Below are 18476 nucleotides of genomic sequence, written 5' to 3' on the forward strand. Positions count from 1 at the left end.
ACTTCTGTTCTGGTTTAAGTTGCTGCCAAAGCTCCAAAAGAATTTTATTAGACTGGCCATTCAATTTCACCTTATCTGCTCTAGCCACAATCAAATCTACCCACATCTGTGTTCGGGTAACTTTTATAGGCCTGTTTCCCTTGTTAGTTGGGAGGGGGGGGCAACATAGGTAGCAGCCCTCACTGCTTTATGATCCTGAGCAGCCTCCAGCTCTCCCAAATCTGCTACCAGCTGTGTAACTGCATTGATCAGCTGCCCCACATAGGGGACCAAGATAATCACAAGTTACCCAAAAAAGGCTGACGGGGTGCTAGCAAGGATAAATTCCCCATTTTTGCCATAAACACTTCCTCATCTGGCCCATGGGACCCAGGATTGAATCATTCTTCATACCTAGTTCCCAAAGAACCTTTACTAACTCACTGTAGCACTGCCACCAACTCATTGCACCTGGCAATTCTCCAGCATTCTGCCAGACCATACAAATGGTGGCCATCACCCATTCTAATAGGGTATGGTCTCCTGGGTTGCCATAGCAGTTCTGAAGATGCTGCCTCAAGGAAGAGTGTGTAGTAATGACGGCCAATTTCTCCATCTCTTTTCCGGAGAGCATGATGCCACCCACCCCTTTGTCCCATAATTGTATTAACCAGGCTATCAAGGATTCAGTAGGTTTCTGCCTAAATTGTACTCCCAACTCTATCAGCTCTGCCTGGGGATAGGGCCAGACCACAGAGTGTTCCATTACCTGGGCAGGAGGCTGTGGCTGCCCCTGAGGGACTCTTTGTTGCTGGGTTTTTACCTTCTTGGTGACCACTGGTCGGGCTCTCAGTGTGCATATGGCAGCTTCAGCTTGAGCCTTCTCATCCTCAGAAGAGGAGTTGCAAGTGCCTGCTCCTGATGACTCAAAGCCAATCCACCGGCACGGATGCTGCTGCTCCTTTGGCAACAATTTAGGCTCCTGTGGCTGCTGGCTTTTGGCCAGAAGCTGAGACTCAAGCTCTTGAATCCGCAGTTATTTCTCCAACAACTGCCAGTGCAAACGTTCAGCTTCCAGGGCAAACTGCAACTCGCAAACCCATAATTCCTTTTCCAGTGCTCACTCCACTTCCAGCCTTTTCTGCCATTCGATTTGTAATTCATACTAAAGTTTTGACCTCAGGCAGCATCTGGCACAGAACTCCTGGTTTTCTCTTGAGTAAAAAACACGTAGCCCATGCCTCTTAAAGGACAGACATGGGGAGCTAGAGCAGCAACCAGAGCTCTACTCCACCCCTCAAGGGTGGCAGACCCATATTGATCTCCGAATTCCACTACAAACTATGCCAGTTGTAAGGCCAGGAGCTGCCATCGTGGCCATTGACATGCAGGTTACCATTGGATTCGGGCAGACATTAAAATAATGGCGGCGTCAGAGGATTGTGAGCCATTTTGTTTATTGATGTCTCACCAAGACAGGCAAGCCGTAAGAGAAGACAAGGGGAAAGCAGAAAACCTGCTTTTCCCATGAATGGCAAGGGATCAGGGAGGCCCCTTGTAAAGCCAGTAGCCAGGGCCCCGGCCATGCAGGGCCCATGCAGGTTTGCATTGGATTTGGACAGTCGGTAAAGAAACAACGGAGCCAAAAACTGGTGGACTGTAAGGCCAGGAGCCGCCATCGTGGCCATTCACATGCAGGTTCGCATTGGATTCGGACAGTCGGTAAAGAAACAACGGAGCCACAAACTGGTGGGCCATAGTCTTTAATTCTAGCTTGCACCCGGCGGGCAAGTAAAAATACACACTGGGCTCCAAAACCCAGTCACATCTAGTGCTCACAAAGCTACTGACTTATCCGAGTTTCCTAGAATCAAAGGTTTCTAGCTCACCAGACTTATTCTCCTCTGTTCCCCATCTCCTTCCTTATCCCAGATACAAACTCTACACAAACTGGCATCTCACTCAGCACTCCACCATCTTAGCTGCTTCTCCTGGCCTCCTCCACATGGCCTCCTTCTGCTGCTGGCTCTACTCTCTCATGCTAATCATCCCAGGAACCAAGAGGCCAAACTCTCATTCTGTCCCCATTTTGTAGTGTAGAAATCCAAACCCTTAATCCAATATACAAAACAGGGAAGTCTCGGCCCTGGCCGTTTGGCTCAGCGGTAGAGCGTCGGCTTAGCGTGCGGAGGACCCGGGTTCGATTCCCGGCCAGGGCACATAGGAGAAGCGCCCATTTGCTTCTCCACCCCTCCGCCACGCCTTCCTCTCTGTCTCTCTCTTCCCCTCCCACAGCCAAGGCTCCACTGGAGCAAAGATGGTCCGGGCGCTGGGGATGCCTCTGTGGCCTCTGCCCCAGGTGCTAGAGTGGCTCTGGTCGCAACATGGCGACACCCAGGAGGGTCGCAACATGGCGACGCCCAGGATGGGCAGAGCATCGCCCCCTGGTGGGCAGAGCGTCGCCCCCTGGTGGGCGTGCCGGGTGGATCCCGGTTGGGCGCATGCGGGAGTCTGTCTGACTGTCTCTCCCTGTTTCCAGCTTCAGAAAAATGCAAAAAACAAACAAACAAACAAAAAAACAACAACAGGGAAGTCTCTAATACAAAGTCACCCTCTGAGGCATGATAGGATTGTACCGCCCTACATCAAAAAGGGTAGGAAAGGCTTAATCCCAAAACCAAGCCCCAGGCTAAAGGATTCTGCCTGCCTTTAGCCCACCCCAACACACATTAATATCACCTGAGCGACGGCCTCCTCCTGTTATCTTTAACAAAGTAAGCATAATACATTTTATCTGCCCAACATGGACCATCATCTTTAATTCTAGCTTTCACCTGGCAGGCAAGTAAAAACACACACTGGGCTCAAAAACCCACTCATTCAGTGCTCAAAAAGCTACTGACTTAATCTGAGTTTCCTAGAATCAAAGGTTCTAGCTCACCAGACTTATTCCAAGTCATTAAGGGTTCAGGGTAGGTGGATGATTTCTTATATTTTCTTACAGAATTTCAAGCTGGATGAGATATTAAACACATTCGATTAGCAAGTCAGGATCTTTGGGTCTGAGTCCACTTGCTGGAGTTAATGTTAATGTTCATATAAAAAGAGTACATTCCAGGCCCTGGCCAGTTGGCTCAGTGGTAGAGCGTCGGCCTGGCGTGCAGGAGTCCTGGGTCGATTCCTGGCCAGGGCACACAGGAGAAGCGCCCATCTGCTTCTCCACCCCTCCCCCTCTTCTTCCTCTTTGTCTCTCTCTTCCCCTCCCACAGCCAAGGCTCCACTGGAGCAAAGTTTGCCTCGGAGCTGAGGGTGGCTCTGTGGCCTCTGCCTCAGGCGCTAGAGTGGCTCTAGTCACGGCAGAGCGATGCCCCAAGATGGGCAGAGCATTGCCCCCTGGTGGGCATGCCAGGTGGATTCCGGTCGGGCACATGCGGGAGTCTTTCTGACTGCCTCCCCGTTTCCAGCTTCAGAAAAATACAAAAAAAAAAAAAAAATTAAAAAAAAAAAGAGTACACTCCATTCCATAAGGTCTGGGTTTGGTTACAGAACATGATAGTTATAAAGCCCTTTGTTGGAGTATGCAAGTAGCATAAAGTGTATACTAAAGAAGAGCAAGTGGTCTATTCAGTGATTTCCTTCTGTGCCCATATTGTAATCTCTGCTTTTAAAATATTGTTTCATTGTTGGTCAAATAAGTTAGTGTTGGTCAAATAAGTTTGTAAACATGATATATATGTTTGCTCGCTTGTGACTTATAATGGGTGTGGGGGACAGGCTATAAGCAGGCCAGGTTGTTGTAGCCTGAGGTTTGGTTTTGGGACTAAGCTTTTCCCCACACCCTTGACTGATTGTATGATCTGGGTGGTGCACTCTCATGAGGAATCCAATTATGCCTTGGATAAGTGACTTTGTATTGGAGACTTCCTTGTTTGTATATTGGATTAAGGGATTTTGTAAAGCCAGAAGCCAGGGCCAGGGCTACTAACACAGCAGCCTGGCCCATGCAGGTTCACATTGGATTCAGACAGTCGGTAAAGAAACAGCGGAGCCAAAAACTGGTGGGCCATAGTCTTTAATTTAGCTTGCACCCGGCGGGCAAGTAAAAATTCACACTGGGCTCCAAAACCCAGTCACATTCAGTGCTCACAAAGCCACTGACTTATCCGAGTTTCCTAGAATCAAAGGTTTCTAGCTCACCAGACTTATTCACCTCTGTTCCCCGTCTCCTTCCTTATCCCAGATACAAACTCTACACAAACTGGCATCTCATTCAGCACTCCACCATCTTGGCTGCTTCTCCTGGCCTCCTCCACGTGGCCTTTCTCTGCTCTCCTCTGCTCTCCTAATGATAATCTCAGGAACCAAAAGCCCAAACTCCCGTTTTGCCCCCACTTTATAGTGTAGAAATCCAAACCTTTAATCCAATATACAAAGTAGGGAAGTCTCTAATTCAAAGTCACCTCTGAGGCATGATTGGATTGTACCACCCTACATCAAAAAGGGTGGGAAAGGCTTAATCCCAAAACCAAGCCTCAGGCGACAACTATTCTCAACACACATTAATATCACCTGGGCAACGGCCTCTTTAACAAAGTGAGCATAATACATTTTATCTGCCCAACAGTTAGTAAAATATGTTTATTAGTTTTTGTATGTCCAGTAGCCATGGCCACCATCACAGCCACCTGGCCAGTGCAGGTTCGCATTTGATTCAGACAGACGGTAATGAAACAGCAGACCCAAGAACTGTGGGTCATTAGCTTTAATCCTAGCTTGCACCTGGTGGTCAAGTAAAAACACACACCAAGCTCCAAAACCCATTTATTCAGCACTCACAAAGCTACTGACTTATCCGAGTTTCCTAGAATCAAAAGTTTCTAGCTCAACAGCCTTATTCACCTCTGTTCCCCATCTCCTTCTCTCTGCACAAACTCCACACTAACTGACTTCTCCTTCAGCACTCTGCCATCTTGGCTGCTTATCTTCTCCTTCACGTGGTCTTCCTCTGCTCTCTCCCTGCATGGGCTCCTCTGCCCCATTTTATAGTGTAGAAATCAAAATCTTTATTATACAAAGAAGGAAGTCTCTGATACAATGTCACTTATCTGAGGCATGATGGGATTCCTCATGAGAGTGCACCACCCCACATCATGCAACAGTCAAGGGTGTGTGGAAAAGCTTAGTCTTAAAACTAAGTCTTAGGCTATAAAAACACTGCCCGCTTACAGCCTGTCCCCCACACCCAATGCAAACTATAAGTGAGCAAACATATATATCATATTTACAAACTTATTTGATCAACAGGTTTGCTGGCTTATATATATTTTGCATTGGCCTGGGCAGCACCATGTGTATGTAATCTGTGAAAGGCTGCTATGCATGCCCTCAGAGGGGCAGACTGCAAGTTGTGAATTACCTTCCTGCTTGGGAAGGGGTATTGTATTGCTAATGTTTCCTGGAGAAGGGAATTTTTCCCCAGTTTGGGTTTTGCAGGAAGAGAAAGAGTGTAGATGTGGCACTGGAGCAGAGGGGCTTTGGGAGCTCCACTGAGGCTGTTAGGGGCTTTTGATTCCAGGAGCAACCAGAGAAGATTTTCCAAGTTGTAGAACCGAAGAATGTGTCAGGGCTTTGGGAGCTCTGAATAAGAAGGAAGCAGTCAGTTGGGCAGATAAAATATATTATGCTCACTTTGTTAAAGATGGCGCTGCCCACGTGGAGGCTGTTGCCCAGGAGATATTAATGTGTGTCTCTGTGGGCTGTGGGCAGGCAGGATCCTTGTAGCCTGGGGCTTGGTTTTAGGAGTAGGCCTTTCCCACCCTTTTTGATGTGGGGTGGTACAATCCCATCATGATTCATATAAGTGACTTTGTAGTGGAGACTTCCGTATTTTGTATATTGGATTAAAGGTTATGAATCTACACTATAAAATGGAGGCAGAACGGGAGCTTGCTCTCTTGGTTCCTGAGAGAGCAGAGAACAGAGAAAGGCCACGTGGAAGAGGCCAGGAGAAGCAGCCAAGATAGCGGAGTATTGAGTTAGAAGCCAGTTTGTGCAGAGTTTGTGCAGGGAGAAGGAAGGAGATGGGGAACAGAAGTGAATAAGTGGTGAGCTAGAAACCTTTGATTCTAGGAAACTCGGATAAGTCAGTAGCTTTGTGAGCACTGAATGTGAATGGGTTTTGGAGCCCAGTGTGTGTTTTTACTTGCCCGCCGAGTGCAAGCTAGGATAAAAAATGATGGCTCATCAGTTTTTGGCTCCATTGTTTCTTTACCGACTGTCTGAATCCAATGCAAACCTGCATGGGCCAGGCTGATGTGATGGTGGCCCTGGCTACTGGCTTTGCACAGTCTTCCCTGCCTGTTTGCTCATCTGCCAGTACAGGACTTTAATAAATGAAATAGCCCACCATTTTTTTTTTCTCCACTGTTTCTTTATCATCTGCCTGAATCCAATGAGAACCTGCATGGTCATGATGGAGCCATCCCCTGGCCCTACATTTGTCAAAAAGAAAAGCAAGATAAAATAATCTAAGAGACAGTTTAGTGATAGAGAGAACATTTCTGCTGGATTGTGTGTGTGTGTGTGTGTATTTGTGTGTGTGTGTTCCTTCCACTATACACCTTCCCAATAACCTCACTGTTGGGCAGATAAAATATATTATGCTCACTTTTTTAGAGATGACTCTGCCCAAGTGTAAGCCCCTCGCCCAGGTGATATTAGTTGCCCTTCTTCTTGGGATAGGCGTGATTTATTAATGTGTGTTGGGGGTGGGCTGTGAGCAGGTAGGATCCTTGTAGCCAGGGGCTTGGTTTTGGGACTAAGCCTTTCCCACTCTTTTTGATGTAGGGTGGTGCACTCTCATGAGGAATCCCATTATGCCTCAGATAAGTGACCTTGTATCAGAGACTTCCTTGTTTGTACAAAATATTGGATTAAAAGTTTGATTTCTACACTATAAAGTGGGGCAGACCAGGAGTTTGCTCTCTCTTGGTTCCTGAGATTAGCCTTAGAGCAGAGAGCAGAGAGAGGCCATGTGGAGGAGGCCAGGAGAAGCAGCCAAGATGGCAGAGTGCTGAAGGAAAAGCCAGTTTGTGCAGAGTTTGTGCAGGGAGAAAGAGGGAGATGGGGAACAGAAGTGAATGAGTCTGGTGAGCTAGAAACCTTTGATTCTAGGAAACTCAGATAAGTAAGTAACTTTGTGAAGCCCAGTGTGTGTTTTACTTGCCCGCTAGGTGCAAGCTAGAATTAAAGATGACAGCCCACCAGTTTTTGGCTCCATTGTTTCATTACCATCTGTCCAAATCCAATGCGAATCTGCATGGGCCAGGTGGCTATGATGGTGGCCCTGGCTACTGGCTTACACTCACCTAGGTGTATCATTGGAAACCCATTTTCTCTGCTTTTAGAATGCTAGAGCAAATGATAGCAGAGTTTCTCCTTCTTGCAGGACAGAATTTATTTGCAATTTGATGTCTAGTTTTCAATTCAGTGGATTATTTATATTTATTTTTCTAATATATCAGTTCACTCAAAAAAAATAAGATGAAAAGTTCACCTAAGCAGAATTGTTGTGACAAAAATGTCTCAGGAGATTTTAAAATAAATTAAACTGTTACCTTAATTGGTTTTATAAGAGTCAAAAAGTAATCCTGCCTGACCAGGTGGTTGCTCAGTGGATAGAGCATTGACCTGGGAAGCTGAAGTTCAGGTTCAAAACCCTGAGGTTGCCAGATTGGGTGCAGGTTTACCAGCTTAAGTGTGGTTTGAGCCAAAGGTCACTGACTTGAAGTCCAAGGTTACTGGCATGAGGAAGATTTCTGGCTCTGCTGGATCACCCCCTTCCTTATTAAGGCACATATGAGAAGCAATTAATGAGTAACTCAGGTCCTGCAACTACAAGTTGATATTTCTCATCCATCTATCTATTTTCTTTTCTATCTATCTTTCATATTTTCCAACCAAAATTACTAGAGTTGTTTATTAACCAGATGAAAACACAACCAAAATAATTTTTTTGGATAGAGATAGAGAAAAAGTTAGAGAGAGAGACAAAGACAGACAGACAGACAGGAAAGGAGAGAGATATGAAGCATCAATTCTTTGTTGCAGCATTATAAACCCAGTAGCTATGGCCACCATCATAGCCACCTGACCTGTGCAGGGCCTTATTTGATTTGGACAGATGGTAATGAAACAACGGAGCCAAGAACTGGTGGGCTATTATCTTTAATCCTAGCTTGTAGCTGGCAGGTAAGAAAATACACAAAGTAGGAAACACCTCCCTTTCCATTCAGGGCTCCCAAAGCTACTGACTCATCAGTCTGTTCCTAGAATCAAAGACCCCACCAGCCTTATTCACCTCTGTTCCCCATCTCCTTCTCTCTGCACAAACTGGCTTCTCCTTTAGCAATCTCCCATCTTGGCTGCTTCTACTCTGCAATGCTGATGGCAGGATATGAGCGAGCATGAGAGCCCCTGGTCTGCTTTATTTTATAGTGTAGAAAATTAAAGCTTTTAAGCTAATATACAAATAAGGAAGTCTCTGATACAAAGCCACTTATGTGAAGCATAAATGGGATTCCTCATAAGAGTCACCACCCCACATCATGCAACAGTCAAGGGTGTGGGGAAAAGCTTAGTTTTGAGAAGACCTTAGTATTAGAAGGGAGGGAAAGGCTTAATCTTAAATCTAAGCCTTAGGCTATAATGACTTTGTCATCTTACATCAAGTCTCCCACACCCAATGCAAACTATAAGCGAACAAACATATATCAATATATCATGTTTACAAACTTATTTGACTAACAAGCATCTTAGTTGTTCACTGATTGCTTTCTCATATGTGCCTTGACTGGGGGCAGGGGCTGCAGCAGTCTGAGTGACCCTTGCTCAAGCAAGCAAACTTGGATTAAAGCCAGCAACCGTGGGCTTTAAGCTAGCAACCTTTGAGCTCAAGCCAGCTACCATGGATTCATGTTTATAATGCTATGCTCAAGCCAGAGACCCCATTCTCAAGCAGTGAGTTTGCACTCCAGCCGGCAATCTCAGGGCTTTGAATCTAGGTCCTTTGCGTCCCAGTCTGATGCTCAATTCACAGCACCACCACCTGGTCAGGCCAAAATGATTATTTTACATGCCAAAACTTAAATATTTGGCTCTCTTCTATATATTTGATAACATGAGATTAATTTGAAAAAAATAGAAGTCCTCAATTCTATTAAAAAATTAAATTTCACAAAAAGTAGCATTAAGTATAAAGTAAGAAACATTACTGTAATGCAAGCTCTATGTAGCCCGTCTTTCTTTCTTTTTTTTTTTTCAATTACAGTTTACATTCAATATTATTTTGTATTAGTTTCAGTTGTATAGCATAGTAGTTAGAATATTACATACTTTACAAAATGTTCCTCTAGATATTTCCAGTACCTACCTGGAACCATACAGAGAGAGTTATTACAATATTATTGTCTATATATCAAATGTTGTACTTTAAATCTCCCTGAAACTTTGTAACTACTAATCTGTACCTCTCAATCTCTTCACTTTTTAATCTCAGTCCCCTAACTCTCCTGCCATCTGGCAACCATCAGTCTATTCTCTGAATCTAAGAGTCTGTTTTTATTTTGTTTGTTCATTTATTTTGCTCTTTAGAGTCCTCATATAAGTAAAATTATATGGTATTTTTCTGTCTCTGACTGATTCATTTCACTTAGCATAATACCCTCTAGGTCCATTCATGTTGTACAGGTAAGTCTTCACTATTTTTTATGGCTGAATAGTATTGCATTTTATATATAAATGTATCACATCTTTTTTATCCAATTGTCTATCATTGGGTGCTTGGGTTGCTTCTATAGCTTGACTATTGTAAATAACACTGTAATAAATATAGGGGTGCATATATTTTTTCTAATTCAAGTTTTGAGTTTTTTCAGCTATATCAAGCAGTTCTAGAGTCAATATTACCCATTACAGTTATTCTATGCTGAGCAAAATAGCTCATCTTTATACCCCTATTTCACTCAGTCACTACATGTAAATTGTACTAGAAAAAGCAGAGAGACTCTGCACTTAAGACACATTTTAACAACCTGAGACCTGTTGGCTGCCTGCTATATACAATCTTTCAGGTGGACAGCACATTCTACCTCATAGGAGTTATTTGGCAGTAACACTCTGATACTATACATTCCTTCTGTCACTCGGATATATTTTTCCATATATGTTGAATATAATGGGTAATACTCCAGGATTCCCTGGGCCTCTAGTCCTGAAGGCAGACTTAGAAGTAGGAGACAAATAGAACCAACTAAGGTCCTGCCACTGCAGTTGATCTCCAAGGAAATGGTTATTCATCAGTGCCCAGGAGTATACCAGCAATCTTTTCTCAAAAGGCTTATAATTCTTTGTTATTGATGGCATTCCCTTTCTTGATAACTGCTAGGACTTTAATGTGATTATTCAGCTAGGACTTTGTACCAATTCTACTTGGCTCCTTTTACCAACAACAGTAACTCAAACGCAATAAAGTCTGCTGTATTCTATGGCCCAAGTGAAGAATCATTTGCACCACAGTCTATACCCGAAGTAGAGTTCTTTCAGGATCTTAGCCCCATGCAAATTTCAAAGCCTTTTGCTAAAATGGGTATATGGTCTGGAGTGGTATTCTTAGGCATTAAATGTGCTTCCTCTAAACCTGAAGAGGTCTTCTTGTATTGTGCATCCTCTAATAAGGTAAAAATTATAAGATCAATAATCTGTTTTGGAGTATGTAGAGGAAGTCACAGCAGAATCCAAATTCCTGATGCCTAAAAATTAAAACAAACAAAAACCTTCATATCTTTTATCTGTTACTTTCTAGGGCATCTGTGACATATGTAGCCAATTCTTAAGAGTTTATGGGAATAAATCAACAGAATGTGGTAGATGTAACAGACCAATGTTATACACTGAGATATACGCAAAATTGTAAATCTCTGGATTATATCATGACCAAGGACAGTGTGACTATATATCAAGGGTCAGCAAATACTTTATGTAATGACCAGATATTTTAGGTTTTGCCAGCCACACATAGTCTTTGTCATTTCCTCTTCATCCTTTTGTTTCCTTTCCTCCTCCCAACCTTCTACAACTTTTAAAATATAAAAATAAATTCTCAGTTCCAAATCCCTATATAAATAGGCTGCAAGTCAAATTGGACTTTCTGACCACAGTTTGCCAAACCCTGATATTAATATACATGTTTATTATTATGCATTCCCTGTGTCACTATTTTGACTCCCTATTGTCAGTATTCCTTTATATCTATCTTCCTTTGGGTAGTGCAGATTTGTGATGCAGGGTATTTCCAAACTCATACCTGGGAGATATAAACTTGACTATTATGAATGAGAAGTAAAATATTGGAAGGGGTTTGGGAGGTTTTATTCCTCAGCAAATAGACTGTCACTAATTCCTAAATTTTCATTAACAAACCTCACTCTCAACCTCAATGTACCAGGTAACTCTTTGCATCAAATGCACTAGTAGAAACTGGAAGGTAGGTGTCATTCTGCATACCAAATTCTTCCTATTTCCCTGTCGTGCTGCATTTAGCCAGTGATTAGATAATAGAACAAAGAAGTTTAATGAATTCTTATAAAGAATTTAATGAATCTTGTTTTCAGTGATGAAATAAACCCCCAATTGAAAAAGTTCTTGGTGACTTCAATTTCTTAGATTATTCTTTAAAAATTTTTTAAACTAAGTCTGATAGGTATTATAGGTATTTGTTTTCTATTCTCATGCAGGTACATATATTTCAGCATCTTCCTCCTCCCCACACCCCCCCACCCCCGTTAACTCAGGTTCCACTACAGCTATGCATCACTTTATGGGGAGATACAATCTGAGAAGTGCATGCAAACATCACAGACCACACTTACACAGACCTACATGGTATATAGCTTATTGCTGCTAGGCTACAAGCATGTTCAGCATGTTACTGTACTAGATACTAAACATAATAATTACAACATAATGTTAGGCATTTGTGTACCTAAACATATCAAAACATAGAAAAGAGACACTAAAAATACAGTATAAAAGATAAAAATGGTACATCTGCATAAGGTACTTAACATAAAAAAGCTTAAAAAACAAAGTTGCACGGTGTCAGTGACTGGGAAGGCCTAGAAAATTACTGTACACCACTGTAGACTTTATAAACCTGTATATATAGGTTATACTAAATTTATAGAAAATATTTCTTTCTTTAATAATAATAAATTGATCTAAGCTTACTGTAACATTTATACTTTATAAAATTTGATATTTTTAACTTCTACTTTTTTGTAATAACACTTAGCTTAAAACACAAACATTGTACAATAATATTTTTTTCTATCCTTATTTATATTAATAGCTGTGAGTATGCCTTACACTACAATGTTATGTTAACTACATTGTCACTAGGGGATAGGAATATTTCAGGTCCACTATAATCTTATAGTACCATAGTCATATATATGCTCTGGCATTGACTGAAAAGAAACATTGTTATGCAGTACACAACTGTATTCCATTATTTATCCTCACCTTTAAAAAACTTTTGACACCTCTTTTTGGCTTCCTCTCTCGTTTTCTCTAACCCTCTTTGTGGGTTGATGTCTTTTTCAATACTTTATTGCTACTTCAGGTGGTTTTGGAAAAAATATAAAATAAATGATTGTTTAACCAATTACATTTAACCAAACAAACCAGATTAAAAGTTCCACAATTGTTAAAGATTCTCTCCTAAATATTTAGCATAATTGTCCTCATCCTTCCAAAACAAAGAACCATAATACTCTAGTTTGAAGAACATGTGTCATATTCACAGGATATTAGTTGAACAAACACACCTGTAAATTGGGGAATCTCATTTTAGAAAAATAAAAAATACATAAGTAAGAATGGTAGGCAAGTTTACATGATATACTTACCACTTCCTTTTCTTAATTTAGAAGCTTTGGAAGCTCTAGAAGCTTCCAAAGCAAGGCATAGTTTCTCTTTAAAAATTTTGATATTTTAATTTTTCATAAAACAGATACATTTAGGTAAGCCTGAAATGAAATAATAATTTAAATTTTAACAGTAAGTTTTATGTTTTAACTTTTAATTCCCGAATTAAGATAGATTGTTATGAGAAAAGATACATTGATCTTAATTCAATGATAAATATTTTTATAATTCAATAACCTATTGATTTTTACATATTTTGATCACATTAGATTATGACATACATATTATTAACATGCCAGCACTGTTTATGTTAAATTTGATCATCGAGGTGTGTGGTAATTTTTAGAAAAACATTTTACCTTTACAAAAAATAACATTTGTAATTATAACTATTGATAAATCAAATATTTATTTTAAAGAGAAGATGTGTTAACTGGCCATAAATGCTGAGACATGATGTCAAGTTTTCACCAACTTAGTTGAAAAATTATCTTTATTCCAAGTATATTATAAGTTTATTTCACAAGTTTTTTTTTCTTCTTCACTTATATCCAAATTATTTTTACATTATGATTATTTTTGTGTAATAATAAATAGATAGAAAAAGCTGATAAAAATAGCTATAGATTTCCTATTAATAACTTAATTAATTTATTTTAAATGTGTCGTGTTCATTTTATTTATTTTTATGAACCACGTCTGTGACTCTTTTGAGAAATAATTGTATTTAGAGCTCAGGTCTTCTGAATCATAAGCTAGGCTCTCTGTTTCAAAGTCTCTTTTATATCTATATATATATACATATATATAAAGTATTTATTACATTTTAATATATTATTACAACTATGTTTTAATATGTTAATATATAGTTATATGTATCATTATATTTTGAATTTATCTACTGCTTTATAACTCCATTAATCTAGCTCAAGCTGGCTTAATTTGGGGGTTTTCAAATTCATCTAACTAGTTTTTCCACTGTTTTTCTTGCCTCACTCTAATATTTTATCCATATTATAGTTTGTATTACTATTTTATGATTGTAAAGCCAGGAGCCACAGCCAGCATCAGAGCTGCCTGGCTCATGCAGGTTCGCATTGGATTCGGACAGTCGGTAAAGAAACCATGGAGCCAAAAACTGGTGGGCCATAGTCTTTAATCTAGCTTGCACCCGGCGGGCAAGTAAAAATACACACTGGGCTCCAAAACCCCAGTCACATTCAGTGCTCACAAAGCTACTGATTTATCCGAGTTTCCTAGAATCAAAGGTTTCTAGCTCAACAGCCTTATTCTCCTCAGTTCCCCATTTCCTTCCTTATCCCAGATACAAACTCTGTACAAACTGGCATCTCACTCAGTACTCCGCCATCTTGGCTGCTTTTCCTGGCCTTCTCCACGTGGCCTCCTCCCGCTGCTGGCTCTATTCTCTCTGCTCTCTCATGCTAACCTCAGGAACCAAGAGAGCAAACTCCCCCTCCGTTCCCATTTTATAGTGTAGAAATCCAAACCCTTAATCCAATATACATAATGGGGAAGTCTCTAATACAAAATCACTTCTATGAGGCATGATAGGACTGTACCACCTCACGCCAAAAAGGGTGGTACAGGCTTAATCCCAAAACCAAGCCTCAGGCTACAACAATTCTCAAAACACATTAATATCACCTGGGCAACGGCCTCTTTAACAAAGTGAGCATAATACATTTTATCTGCCCAACAATGATATAAATTATACATATCACTTTCTTCTTTAATAACTTTCATTGGTTTTCAAGTGTGATAGCTTCTCAACATCCCATAGTTAGGTAACATTTTCCTTCACGGAACAGCCTTCTTCCTGAAAGAGTACAGAATCTTTCCAGGGAGTGGTAGGATGGAGTGACTTTCAAAGCTAATGTCACACAATGCTGAAACTTTCTCTGATACTCAAACACGGCCTAACTATCAGCAGAGCTGTTCTCAGAAAACCACAGACTTATCTATCAATATATGTCTAGACTCTAGTTGTTAAAATATTTCCATTTACATCTTACATAGGTTTCTCAGACCTCATACACATCACTTTCAAGGAAACAGCTACACATCTATTTGCTATGATTCTTAACATTGTTTTGCACTTGAGAAAGTTCTTGAGCCCTTCCTGACACGTAAGAACCTTGTCTACAGGGAATATTCAGAAAACCTCTAGGGGGCAGTGTTGCCTAACACCACTCAGCCTGAACAGTACCTCAGTTCTGACCTTACCAGCAGGGTCAGAATAATTGTCTTTTAAATAGGCTATATTTAGTCTGTTCAAAAATGATTAAATGCCAATGACTTTAAATACTGAATTAATATTCTTTGATTAAAGCATATGTTATTATTATATCAAAAGTTACATGATCATTAACTCAGATATGTGAATACAAATTTCTCATTATTTAATTCTCATAATTTTTCAATATCCAATGCAAAGCCACACCAAGCTTATAACTGATTTTGGTTTAAGATGCATAATCTTGGATAATAATATATTTCTCCAACCTCTTGATTTTTCAAATTTTTAAAATATTTCTTAATTCATAAAACTACTTTATATTTTATATAAAATATTTTTAAAACAAAAATTCAATTTTTAAATTTTTTTATAGTTTTTAATAAAGTCCCATATATATATATGTATGGCATCCTCAGGTTACAACACAGAACACAGTTCAGCTCTTACGACAGGGATGTAACCCAAATTTCGGTGTAAGTCATAACACATCCTAGCCTAAGTCACTTACCTATCCTAACACAGTTGTAAAATCACAATCTAGAACATAAAAACACAACTAAGCCACAGAAAAAAGAAAAGGATATAAATATAGTGCACTGTATACTATACTGTAGTAACAAAAAAAAAATGATGAAAAATGAATATAAAACAAATTCCTTACCTTTATCCCTGTACTTGGCTTGCACACTGGAAGGGGCATGACAAGGTGGGAGAGAGTGACCTATTGGGAGGAGGAAGCTGGAGAGGCAGGAGAACCTGCAGAAGGTGCTGGAGATACTGGGTCAGGTGAATTAGGATTGCTTAAGGAACATGCAGGAGATGTTGACAATGATTCTACCTGTACTACAGGTGTTTCATTTCTAGAAGCAACTGATGGAGAGGGTACAGGATATGTTGCATGTGTTTTAACCTTCTTTTTTTTTTTTGGTGGCAGAGACAGATAGGGACAGACAGACAGGAAGGGAGAGAGATGAGAAACATCAATTCCTTGTTACAGTTCCTTAGTTGTTCATTGATTGATTTTTCATATGTGCCTTGACTGGGGGGTTAAAGCAGACCAAGTGACCCCTTGCTCAAGCCAGTGACCTTGAGCTCAAGCTAGTGAGCCTTGCTCAAACCAGATGAGCCCACACTCAAGCTGGTGACCTCAGGATCTCGAACCTGGGTCCTCCGTGTCCCAGTCTGATGGTCTATCCACTGCACAACTGCCTGGTCAAGCCCTTTTTACCTTCTTAAAGAATTGTTCCAAGCTAGCCTGGAAGGTTGATGACTCATTCCCTTCCAAAATCTGCCTATAGCATTGCAAGGCATCCATACAGCTCTGTAGACCTTACTGAATCTGTCATCGCTGGGATCTTCAGCCTGAAGTTTTGCCAACCCATCCTCTACCATAGGAAACTTTTTGCCGAACTCTTGGTAATAAATCTCTTGGGTTCTGGGATTTCTATCTCTTTCTCTTAAATCAACTGCTTCTCCAACTGAATGAGGCTTCAGCAGACAGCTCCTCTCCATGTGGTGCCAGTAGTTCTGTCACATCAATCATGTTGTCTTTCCTCTTTTTCAAAGCACTAACATCTGAAGACTTTGACTTTTGTTTAGGAGCATGATAGGGCCAAAAGTCCCCAAGTAAAACAGCACAAATAGAACAATAGTACTTTAACAGTCTAAAATGGCACAGGTAAGTTTAGTGGGGGACACCAACCCCCTCATTCATATGCCGCATTACTATATATCTTTCTGCCATGCACACCCAAACTATTCCGTAAGGATGATGCTACTGGTGTAAGCCGAAACACTCATGTCTCAATTTTTTTGTTTCATGGAAGTAAGCATTGTAAACTAGAAATACAGTGTGTCCATAAAGTCATGGTGCACATTTGACTGGTCACAGGAAAGCAACAAAAGACAATAGAAATGTGAAATCTGCACCAAATAAAAGGAAAACTCTCCCAGTTTCATACCCATTCAGTGCAGTTCGATGTGGGCTCACACACAGATTTTTTAGGGCTTCTTAGGTAGCTATCCCGTATAACCTGTACAGACTCATCACTGACTGATGGCCTACCAGAATGGGGTTTCTCCACCAAACTGCCGGTTTCCTTCAACTGCTAATCCACCGAGTAATGTTATTCCTATGTGGTGTCGCTTCGCAGATACTCGCATTGCACTTTGGTCACGGATTAAAATTTAACGAGCCATAGAACACACTGAACTTTCCTCTGTACCGTCCATATCTCAACTGGCTTGACTGTGGGCTGCTCTGCTGTATACATGGTGTTACATCATCATCTGCACATGTGCACATGCTGCCACATCATCCTACAGAAACTGGGAGGGTTTTCCTTTCATTTAGTGAAGATTTCACATTTCTATCGTCTTTTGTTGCTTTCCTGTGACCGTGACTTTACAGACACACTGTATTTTATGTCGAGACCGTCATAACTTGAGGAGCCCCTGTATTCTGAAAAAAGTAATTCAGATATTTAAATATATTTAATCAATAAAATATTATTGCAAAATAAGTAGCAAAATTAATAACATTTCACATAATAAAGGTCTATATTATACAAAATGCATAATAAATTTGCATAATTATTCTATTAATTCATTTACATGTGTATTATTTTAGTTTTCGGTCTACCTTTTTTTAAAGACTATATTTATTTATTTTAGAGAGAGAGAAAGAGAAAGGGGGCGGAGCAAGTAGTATCAACTCCCATATGTGCCTTGACCAGGCAAGCCCAGGGTTTCAAACTGGCGACCTCAGAGTTCCAGGTCGACACTTTATCCACTGTGTCACTGCAGGTCAGGCAGTTTTCAGTCTATTTTTTTAAAAAAATGCATAACAGTACTTCTTTAAAATTTAAATATAGTAAAATATATTAACTTATATAATTATATACATGGCAAATAAATCAAAAGACAGAAATACAGTGTTCTGACCTTCTACCAGATAGGATTGTACCTGGTCTACCTGTACAGCCCTAGGCTGAATTTACTTATTTTACTATTATCTATTCTAGATAGATAGAAAGAAAACAAAACAAATCACTGATTCTCTCATTCTTTCATAATGATTTCGTGGAAAATACTTTTTAATAAATTTTCTGCAAATAATGGTCTCTCTCAGAATCTGCATCTCAGGAAACCTGACTTGATACAGTCGGTGGCACTTGGAGCATCTAAGTTGAATTAAAGAAAAAGATGACAACAAGCACTAATGCAAGGTAACTTCTGATCGTATTTTTAAAAACTT

This window comes from Saccopteryx bilineata, chromosome 6, assembly GCF_036850765.1.
Source record: "Saccopteryx bilineata isolate mSacBil1 chromosome 6, mSacBil1_pri_phased_curated, whole genome shotgun sequence".
Lineage (NCBI taxonomy): Eukaryota > Metazoa > Chordata > Mammalia > Chiroptera > Emballonuridae > Saccopteryx > Saccopteryx bilineata.